Genomic DNA, 11,591 nt, shown 5'->3' on the forward strand with positions numbered 1-11,591 from the left:
TACTAATTCAAAGATTCTTGCAGGATCCTGCAGTGCTGAGAAGTTGATCTTGTCTAGGTTCCATGTTGGGAATCACTGGTTGTGCTTCTGCTGACAGCCACGTGGCTCTGCTGCCATGGCACAGGCAGTGGTAGCTGCCATGGTGCTGGCACCATTCAATGCCTCTCCTCCTGCAGGGCACTGGGAAGGAGAAGCCACTGCAGTCCCTGCCCTTCTGCCCATGGCACAGCTGGTTGGTAGTGGCCTGGCGGGCAAGGCTCTCTGTTGGCCACAGTGAGATGGCTGCAGCTGTGGCATATTGCTGTGCACAGTTCCAGGAATGCCTCCGGCGATGGCACCTCGCCATCCCTGAAAAAAAAATTACCTGAGCACTGTTTTGATTTTCTTCTCAAATATGTCATCACAGAGGTGTTACCAACCTCTCTAATTGGGCCAGCAGCATGTCCATCTTGAGAGCCATCAGAGATTGGAATGGGGGAAGCTTCTAGCAGCTTGTCACAGAAGCTACCCAGCTACCCCTGTGATTCCCCCTACTATTAAAACCCAGGTTGTGCCAAACCAACACATCATAGCAGACTCCATTGCAGATGAGGATACCCACTGTAGAGGTATCATTGCAGATGAGGATACCATTACAGACCCCACTGAAAATGCAGATGATATGTCAGATGCCAGTGTAGATGCATAAAAGTACCATTTTCCACTAGTGATTTGAATTGTTGGAGAGAAGAGCTTAAAAGTTCCAGGGAAGACCCCCGTAAAGCGGCAAAATTATTTGATGGTCAAGAACCAGGACCCAGATTGGGGTGATATCAATTTGATGCTGACAGAACTAACAGAAACTGAAAAACCATTACTGATTGGAACAGCTAAAGCACATGTGCAGGGATGAATTGCTAGTGGAGCCCTACAGGGTAATGTGAACGTGCTATTCCCTACCACAAATCCTTTGTGGGATCTGAACGATCCAGGTGAATATGCCTCAATAACCAGATACTGGGAGTTAGTAAAATGTGGATTAGAGAATGCCATTCTGAAAGCAGTAAATTGGGCATTATTTATAATTTTAAACAGGGACAGCATGAGTCTCCTACCGACTTTGTAGAGAGGCTCTGAGTGACAATGTGAAAGTTTACAACCCTTGATCTTGCTTCAGAAATGGGGAAGCAGTTAGTCTCCTCGATGCTAGGACAGTCCAGCCCAGATATCATGGAAATTAAAAGAGAAAGATAATAGAAATTTAGAAGCAATCACAGAAGAAACATGGAGGGCATGGAGGATATATAACAACTGAGACAAGCAAGAGAATAAAAAACTCACAGGAGCCAATGACAGCTTTAGAGCAACATCAAAGAGGAGAACATGGTCAGGGATGAGGCAGAGGCAGAGGAAAATAATAGAGGCAGCTCAAATCAATCCCAAGAGAGGTTAGGACCAAATCAGTGTATTTACTGTAAGAAAGCGCTAGCACTGGAAATGCCAGTGCCCAGAGTTACTGAACACTCTACAGGAAGCTGTTGTTGTAGCAATAGATAACAGTGAGTGAGAGGGACCCACAGATCATTCCTTAGCGGACCTGCTGGTTAAGATACAGGTAGGGAATTTTAAAGAAGTTGAATTCTTGAAAGATACAGGGGTTACATTTTCAGTTTTAAATGAAGCTTTAGTGCCTGAAAGTGAAAAACATATCCAGGTAATGGATTCCCCAGTCCAGCCAGAGAATGCTATTTTCTTAAAACTGTTAGAATACAAAATTGGGAAAAGGATGGGAATACATCAATCTTTCTATCTACCAAATTCGCCAAAATCCCTGTTAGGCAGAGATAACCTTGAAAATTTAGACACAGCAATTTAGAGAGGGAAAAATAAATTTAAAGTATCCAAAGATAAATTGATTTTAGCATTAGGGTTGGCAATTGATAGAGGACCAGCAAACAATAGCAATTATTTGCAGCAAATAATGAATCAGTGTCATGGTTTGAGCTTGGCGTAATGCTAGTGCTTCTTATGAAAATACTTCTTTTCTGGTGTCTGCTGTGAGATGTGATTAGAAATAGAGCAAAGTAGGCTCTAGCTTAGGAATAAAGGGGAAAAACTTTTATTAAGCTACAGTTGTTAAAGAAAAACACACAGAATTCTGGATGAAAACTTTTTAAAAACATCTTCCTCCCCCCTAATAAATTTCTAGTGTATTTACCCCTCAGATCACCTACTCTCTGTCTAGCACTACTCTTCAGATTATCAATTTTTAGTTCAGGAGTCTTTCTTGTACTATAGGCTTCTCCAGGAAACACAGTTGAAACATCTTGTGTTTCCATGTTGCACGTGGCACCGCCGGGAGATTATTTTGCTATTGTGACATCTTCTTTTTATGCTCAGTGCTCTCACCACTGTGCATGGACCAGAGCTGCTTCTAGTTTTTTTTTTTTTTAAAGGGTACTTTGCCTAGTTCTGAAAAGAGCACAGTCTCTCACTTTCAGGACACCTGTCCCCCCTCAAATTTCACTCCCCTGGGGCTGAGGGATCTTGAAAAGAGAGATCTTCTTCTTCTTCTTCTTTTCTGGAGATGGAGGGCCCACTACTACCCTCCTCACCTGTTATCTCTGTTCTCATACTCTTTCACATCATTGCACTCTCTTGGCTCTAAGCCATTGCCTCTCCCCTTAAATGCAGTCTCTGTGTCACAGGAAAAAAATGGTTCTGTCCATGGCCATACAAGAAAAGTTTAGCCAAAGGCTACTTTGTCACTTCTTCCTACTTAAGATTTTTTTCAGCTTTTCTCATGGCCTATTTCCTCTTATCTCATCTCTGTCTCTCTTCTCATTCAACTCTGGGAGGAATTAGCATTTGCAAGGTTTCTAGCATTTAAGAAAAGAGTTAAGAGTCTCAGGCTCTGCCTGGCTGCCCTGCCTGCACCGACACCCCGCCCCCTTCTCTTTCACTACGGCTGTTTATCAAATTTTCAAGGTGGCACAGGCACAGACACCAGCTCTCCCTCTCTTTCTCTCCTGGGGGGGGAGGCTGCCTGATGTCTCTCAAGGTTCTCCCACCCTTCGGTCTTGCAGGGGCCTTCACCTCCCTTCTCTCCCCAAGGCCCAGCCTGGTGGCCAACTTCTTCTGGCTGCATGGCTCCCCTCCCCTGCCCAATTTGGAGCCGGGCAGGGGAGGTTTGTTCTCTTCTACAAACCAGAACCCAAGAGACTTTCCCCCCGGAGTTCGCAGCTTTTAACCCCCTGTGTTCTCAGAGGCATATCTATGTCTTCAGTGCCAAACTAGGTGCCAATATTCAAATTTGAGCATTTATTGGTTTGACCACAGCATTCCAAAAAACTCAGTTCCTCTCAAACCATGACACTTAGGTACACCATGTACCATTGGTATGGAATACCAATGCTCCTGGGAATTCAAAATTGGCTGACCCTGTTAAGATTGAATTATGGACAGGAGCCAGGCCAGGGGTTAGGAGACAATATCCCTTGAGAATAAAGGACAGAAAAGGGATCGAACCAATTATTAGCAAGTTTTTGACACTAGTGTCATGGTTTAAGCCTGGCACAATACCAGTGCCCCCATGAGAACACCTACTTCCCTGGCACCTACTGTGAGATATGATCAGAGACAGAGCAAAGCAGGCTCCAACTTAAGGTTAAAAAGAAAAAAAAAAAAAGCATTTATTAACCTACAACTACAAAGGAAGACACACAAAACACAATAGAACATAAGATGAAAACCTTCCAAAATTCTTCCTCCTCCCCCCACCAAATTTCCAATTTCATTGCCACCCTTCAGACAATCGATTCTCAGTCTCTTGAGGAGAGAGAAGTCCCTCTTGCGCCACACGCCTTCCATGTCCAGTGCTCTCACCACTGCACATGGATCAGAGCTGCTTCTGGGGTTTTTCATTTTAAGGATACTTTGACCAGTTCCAAAGGGAGCACAGTCCTTCTCTTTTTGGGACACCTGTCCCCCCCAAATTTCACCCCCTGGGGCCGAGGGGTCTCTTGAACAGAGATCGTCTTCTTCTCTTCTTCGAGACGGAGGGCACCACCACACCCTCCTCACCCGTCGTCTCTGTTCACTCCTCCACATCACTGCACTCTCTTGGCTCTGAGCCATCGCCTCCCCCTAGAACGCAGTCTCTGTGGCACAGAAACACCCGTGGTTCTGCTGTGGCTACACAAGAAAAGTCCAGCCCAAAGCCACTTCATCATCTCCTCCCACCTAGAATTTTCCTCAACATCTTCTCAATCTCAACATCTTCTAAATCTCATCAACTTCAGGAGGACTCAGCTTTTGCAAGGTTCTCATCTTCCTCAAAGGGGTTAAAAGTCCCGAGCTCTCTCTCTCTGCCGGTTTACTTCGTCAACTCCCACGCCTGTCTGCCCTGCTGGGCACCCCCCCCTTCTCCTTCACGCCGGGCCATTATCACAGGCACCACAGGCACCGGCTCTGTCACTCTCTCCCTCGCAGGGGGGGGGTGGGGGAATGGAGGACGGCTGCCCGAAGCCCTTGCAATGTTCTCCTCCACCCTTGGGCCCAGGCCTGGCCTACCTCTCTCTCTGGCCACATGGCTCCCCTCCCCCCCTGCCCAGCCAAAGGAGCTGGGCAGGGGGGTCTACTCACTCTCCAGCGGGACTCCAAGAGGAAGTTCCCTTGGGAGATCACAGCTTTTAACCCCTGTGTTCTCAGAGGCGTATCCTGCCCTCAGTGGACAAACCAGGTGCCAATATTAAATCTGAACACTGATTGGATTGCCCACACCATCACAAAAAACTTCATTTCCTTTCAAACCACGACAACTAGGATTGTTGAAAGAATGTGAATCTAAATTTAATACTTCTATATCAATGAAAAAACCTAATGGTTTGCACGATTTGCAAGCAGTCAATGGGATTGCTAAAAGTATCCACCCAGTGGTTGCAAATCCCTACACTTTGCTAACTAAACTCTGCAGTGATCTCATTTGGTTCTCAGTGATAGATCTCAAAGGTGCTTTCTTCTGTCTGCGACTTGCAGAAGAAAGTCAAACATACTTGCTTTTGAATGGGAGAACCCTAGCACAGGCAGGAAAAACCAACTTATCTGGGCAGTCTTACATCAGGGGTTCAAAAACAGTCCCACAATTTTTGGGAATCAGTTGGACAAAGAACTAGAACAATGGCAGTCTCTGCCTGGGGAAGAAACACTCCGACAATATGTAAATGATCTACTAATTGCTACAAAAACAATCAAAGAATGCCTTATATAGACAGTAAGTCTGTTGAATTTTCTTGGTCTAAATGTTGGTTAAGTGTCTCAACAGAAAGCTCAGCTGGTGCAACAACAGGTGACCTATCTTGGATATGAAGTCTTTGGAGGATAACGATCTCTGGGAACTGCATGGAAGGAGGCAATCTGCCAAACACCTAAGCCACAAATTGTAAGAGAACTCTGCACTTTTCTTGGAATGACAGGTTGGTGCCGGTTGTGGATATACAACTACGAACTGATGGTGAAACCTTTATATGAGCCAGTGAAAATTTCTAAAAATATTGTGGTGTGGACCACTGAAACAAATAGCATATTTGAAGAGTTAAAGCGCAAGATCATGAGGGCCCCAGCCTTGGGACTTCCTGAGGTAAGTCAACAGTTTTGGTTATTCTCACATGGGAGACAAAGGTTAGGGTTATGGGCTGGCACAACACCTGGGTCTTTATAAAAGGAAAGTAGCCGATTTTTCTAAACAACTCGATACTGTGAGCAAGGGCTGGCCCACCTGCCTTAGGGCAGTAACAGCAGGGATTATGGACATTGAAGAGGAATGGAAGTTTACACTAGGATAAAAGATGACTTAGTGTCACCCATGGCGTAAGCTGTTATTGAACAAAGGGGCTGTCACTGGCTGTCTCCTTCAAGGTTCCTAAAATACCAAGCACTTCTGGCCAAATCTGGTGATATTGAAATTAAAGTGACCAATATTGTAAACTATTGGGATACACAAGACAGATGATGGACTTTGGACCTGGTTAGCATAAGAGATTTGATAACAGGATGCCTTGGCAAGAGCAAACAGCTTTGAAGTTTGCAAGAAGATTAAATCATATGGGTGTTGGAGTGTTGGGGGGACATAAGAGAGGATGGACTTTGGACCTGGTGAACATAAGAGATTTGACAACAGAATGCCTTGGCAAAAGCAAATGGAACTGTGAAAATTAGACCTAGATTGCAAGAAGATTCAATCAAATGGGTTTACCAGAAAAAGAAAAACCCATTAAACTCTGCAAGCAAGAGATGTTGTTATTTGCATAAGTTTGTGTATGTGATTTTAACCTAATCATTGTAGTACACATTACTAGTCTCCCTGAAATTGTATATAAGTGTTTGTATCCCACAATAAAATCGGATTCTGATCACCGAGTCAGTCTCCCCATCTCTCTCCATTGCTGACAGACAGGTTTACCTGTAAAAGAAAATTACATCAGACTTCTGCAAGCAAGAGATGTTAAAAATGTATAAATTTGTTTATGTGATGATTAACCCAATCACTGTAGTAAAACATTACTAGCCTTCCTAAAATACTATGTAAGCAGTTGTACTTCACAGTAAATTCAGATTCTTTGACCATCACACGGAGTACCCATCTTTCTCTCTCTTCATCACCGATAGTTAACCCTGCATCTTTTCTGCAAGGAAAGTCTGAAGCTGAACTTCCAGTACATGACTGACTAGAGGCTATCAAAGCTGTGTACTCCAGCTGCCCAGACCTAAAGGAAGAGCAGCTCCCAGGTGCCGTAAACTGGTTTACTGATGGCAGCAGTTTTATGAGACGGAGTGTGAATGGCAGGATATGCCGTGACCAGTCTCATAGGTATCCGAGTCAAACCCGTTACCAGCAGGAACCTCAGCACAAATGGCTAAGCTGTCAGCCCTCACCTGAGCATTAGAACTGGCAAAAGGAAAGAAAGTACTTGGACCGATTCCAAATATGCTTATGAAATTGTTCATGCTGATGGAGCCATATGGAGAGAAAGAGGACTCCTGACTGCACAAAAGAAGATTGTCAAAAATGCAACTGAAATCCTCAGACCCCTTGAGGCAGTGAATCTCCCATTGCAAGTAGCAATTTTACATTGCTGAGGGCACACTAAAGGTAACACTTTTCTGGAAGCAGGTAACAAATTTGCAAATTATGAAGCTATAATCACTGTTGAAAGAAATTAACCAATTGTGGCAGCTGTAATACCTACTGTAGTATCAACTAAGCAGCCTGTTAAATACCAATACTCTGATTACAAATGGATTAATGAAAATAAAGGAAAACTTTAAGAGAATGGTTGGGGACAATTAGAAACAGGTCTGCTAATAATACCAGGAAAGTTATTGACATTGTGTGAAATTTGAACATGATAAGACTCACTGGGGAGCAGAACCCTTACACCAATACCTAAGGGAATGAATTGGAGGCCCACACTTGCAAGACGTTTTTAAAGTAACATCACTATGTATGATTGTTTGAAGAATAATCTAAATACAAGTTTGGCTAGAACAAGGAGTTATTAACAGAGGAGCTTTTCCTGAAGACTTATGGCTGATAGACTTTTCTGGACTCCCAAGAAAGGAGGGTTTTTGATATTTGCTGGTACTTACTGATACCTTCTCGGGGTGGCCAGAAGTATTCCCTTGTAGCACATAAAAAGCAAGAAAAGTAATAACACTAGTGTTGAATGATATCATACCTAGATTTAGAGTACATAAGGAAATATCTTTTGATAGAAAATCATATTTTTGTGCATAAATTGTATAAGCTGTCAGCAATGCCTTGGGAATTGAGTGGCAATCCCATACTCCTTCCAGGTCACAAGATAATGTTCAAGTAGAGAAAATGAACCACATGGCTAAGCAACAAATAGCTAAGATCTGTCATGAGACACATTTGTACTGGTACCAAGCATTACCAATTGCTCTTATAAGAATCAGGGTAAAGCCAAGGCCAAAAAAAAAGATTAGCCCGTTTGACATTTTGTGTGGTAGATCCTATGGGTTAAATGCCCCTCATGATGAAAACCTGGCACAGATTGGTAATCAATCTGTGATATATAATTATGGAATTATATATATCACATATATAATTATTCCATAATATATATGTGATATATATTATGGAATAATTCATGCTTGTGTAAAATACACATTAAATAAGTTTTGCTTGTATGAAAAATTCTTGAAGTTTTAAAACCACAAGCCACAGCTAGGGAAAAGATTGCTTCACAAATTGCGAAACCACAGATGGCAGTGTAGAGAAAGACCTAATTAGCAAATGAAAAGATGCTTCCCAGAAATGGTTTTTGTCCAGCCCAGCACAGAGAAAAAGAGACTACATGAATATGTGAAGCGACGAGAAGAATAGGAGAAATTCTGCCCCAGGCAGAAAAAACTGTATAAACTAACCTGATAGAGACAACATTCATGAACAGAGGGGATCTGAAGCAATAGAGTTTGGCTCAGTGTTCACCCAGCGCTGATCCAGGGCTTGACGTTGTCCCTTTGATTGTGGCTATCAGAGACCGAATCTCGGTCACGAAATAAAAACCTATTTTTTGATTATTAATTCAGCTTTATCATTTATTACCTATAACAAATATATTTATGAATACTTATAAACCATTAACCCTCACTTTCATCAGAAGTGCAACATTGTATTTGAAAACCAACCAAAGCAACCAAATAATAAATTGCACATGATTGATCCTGGTGACTGGGTGTACATTAAGAATTTTTCAGGTCATCTTCTACAGAAGAAGCAGGACAGACCATTTCAAGTCCTCCTGACAACCTTCACTGCAATTCATGTGTGAGAAAAACCTATCTGAATTCATTACATCCGAGTGAAGAAATTTCTTGTTGTACCTTGGACAGTAACAATCATTTATAATGATGGACTGAAGCTGAAACTCAGCCATAAATCATGAATACTTTGTTATGCTTTGTTGCTTTTTGGCAGATTGTAGTAACTTTCGATGTAAATAAGTATGTAGCTTTGCCTGAAGCAGTAGCTAATCATACTAGTAATTGGATAGAATTAGGCCTGTGTACCTTGTATAATATTAGTACACAATGAGAACAAATAGGTTCACCTTTAGGAAAACTCCTTTTTCAGTTATCATTCATCAGTCAATATGTTATTTATGTGGAGTCAAAGTTTACAGGACCAAACTTTGGCCAGTTTAATAATACTACCAATTGACCAGAATTACTGCCAATCTACGAAACATATCAGATGTAAGTTCAGCACGTAGCTCACCAGATTTTAAAGTTCAATTTGCTCAATGGCGTCACTATTTGTTTGCAAGTCATACTAACAATTCCAACATGAGCATCACAACTAGCTGTGATTTACCAGATTACTTTTGGAAATTGTGTGGATATGGAGTTTTATTTTCTTACCTAGCTTTGGGCATAACCTCACCCAGTGTCAGTGATCAGCTCCCTTCAGCCCTGACCAGAACCAGGTGATTGATTGGTACTTGAGACAGTCCAGGAGACAGATGAGAGGCAGACAAGGGGGGGCCATGAAGAGTCCATAGGAAAAGGATCACTGGACATGGATGTCCAGAGGGGGGCAGTAAGGGAAAGTCAGCAATGGTCTCAGCAAATCTCACTGGTGAGTACAACTTTGGGGAGTAAAACATGGCAGGATGCCCAGAGTGCACTACAAAGGAAAGTTGAAAAAGGGTCTTGACTATGGGGCTGATGATCCCAAAATACCTCCAAAGGGTCCTTTGGGAGAATGTTGAGGTGGTTCATGCATTCTCCCAGAAGTAATTAAGGCTATGGATGCCCAGAGGGGACAATGAGAGATGCCAAGAAAGGGTCTTGACAACCCACACCCAGAGGGGGCAATACGATGTTTTGGAAAGGATTGGTTGAAAGGGAATGTGGAGAAATATGGTTGAGGCATATAGCAGAGGGAGGCTATGTGCTAAGGAAAGTACAGTGAGGACTGGGATGTTCTCCACTTTCTCCTGTCTTCAAAATCTGCAGTGTAATACAGGGCCAGCTGTAAGTCTTTTTTATTCCCAGCTTCCAGGAGAAGGAAAACAGGTAGGTATTGTTCCTACATCCCCTCTCCTACCTGGATTATTATGAATCCAGAGTGGAGGATTTGGGTTTGTCTCCTTGCTTCTCAGGACTTGAGATGGTTTCTCTATGGCGAGGAATGCCAAAGCCAGGTGTGGATATTCAGGATTGGCAGCATGGGCTGGGAACCTGTTGGGGAGGTGTGGGACTGAGCCAAGGCTGTGCCCAACACTGCCACCTCTGCAGGCAGGGGTCTCCCCAGCCCCATGAGGCTGGCAGAATGTTCCGTTCACCTTTCCATTCCTGTAGCACCGTCAGCTGCACCCAGCCACTGAGCTGTGCTGGCACCTGGTGCTTTACAGAGTTTGTGGTGCTTGGATAACAGCCCAGATGTGCTGTGGGGGTGTATTTAAACACTGCAGCTTGACAGGAACTGGCTTTGGTGTACATTAAAAGATACAGGGAGCAGCTTTGGTGTGCAGTGTAAGGTATCCCCAGGGAGGTGAGTGATTTTGCAGAGAGTTTAGCGGCTGTGGGAAGTGTTATAGATGAGTAATGTAATAGTTTGCTCTCACAATTAAGGGGTGAATATTATATATATGTATAGTGAAGTAATTGTAATATGTCCTCCTATAGTCCTCTTTCCCCTCCCCCTTGTAATAGCCTTAGTAGTCAGGACATTTGGAGAGGATCAGCATGGTGTAACAACATCTGACCTCCCATCAAGATGTAAGAAAGTAATCTCCACCAATGGACGGCAGAGAAAGTTTTGACTGACAAAACTTCGAGAGGGGCTAAGGGTATAAAAGGCAGAGCATCCATTTTGTAGATGAGCATATGGCTGATAGCTACATAGACTCCCCGCAGTGAAATTTTTTTCCTTATTCAGTCTTTTGTTGTATATTTTTGTTAAAGTTTAATAAACCTTTTAAAATTTTAAAAGTGAGAGTTGTTTCTCACAGAAGGTGAGAGCCCACAAACAGCAGGAGCAGGGGCTGGAGAGGTGGCCGAGTGTATCCCTGCAGCAATTGGGTAGAAAGGCACCTCAGGTATATAGAAGATGTAAAAGAAGGGATGAGGAAAACGTTAAATATGGATTGTTAGGGTGTCAGGGTCTGCTATTGTGCTGGATGCTCACCACACTGGAACCCTTACTGAACTGAGAGGTGTGTTTCCTGGTAGACACAGGAACTTCTCAAAATAATTTGAATTTTATGCCAAAGGGGGAACAATTGTAGTAATGTTCTTTTTATAAGTAAGAAAGATGAGAGGGTGCAAGTTGTGTAAAACACAGGATCTTGACTATGGTGAATGTAAGGAATGGGTTTGAAAAGCATGAGTAACTGATTATTCCTAGTTGTGATTCCGGTTTGCTAGGAGGAGATTTGAAGACTAGAGTTGGGAATGTGAGTTAGTGTTGTGAGGGATGATGGGGATACTAGTGCTCTTGTGATATAGAAAACTGGATCTGAAGCATCTCCACATTACTCTGAGGCAACCTGGATGGCTGATGTCTAAAATGCAATAGCCTCTTC

At 43.0% G+C, this 11,591-nt stretch overlaps 1 long non-coding RNA gene across 1 annotated transcript in view; it reads right to left on the minus strand.

Annotated features, from left to right (window-relative positions):
* The window catches only part of LOC127060946 (uncharacterized), a 340,458-nt gene extending 335,662 nt beyond the window's left edge, over window positions 1–4,796 (minus strand). Inside the window, exon 1 of the long non-coding RNA XR_007780311.1 lies at window positions 4,552–4,796. This is a non-coding gene — a long non-coding RNA (uncharacterized LOC127060946). The remainder of the gene's footprint in view (window positions 1–4,551) is intronic.
* Window positions 4,797–11,591: the final 6,795 nt, after the last annotated feature.

The sequence above is a fragment of the Serinus canaria genome, chromosome 28 (assembly GCF_022539315.1).
Source record: "Serinus canaria isolate serCan28SL12 chromosome 28, serCan2020, whole genome shotgun sequence".
NCBI classification, from domain to species: Eukaryota; Metazoa; Chordata; class Aves; order Passeriformes; family Fringillidae; genus Serinus; species Serinus canaria.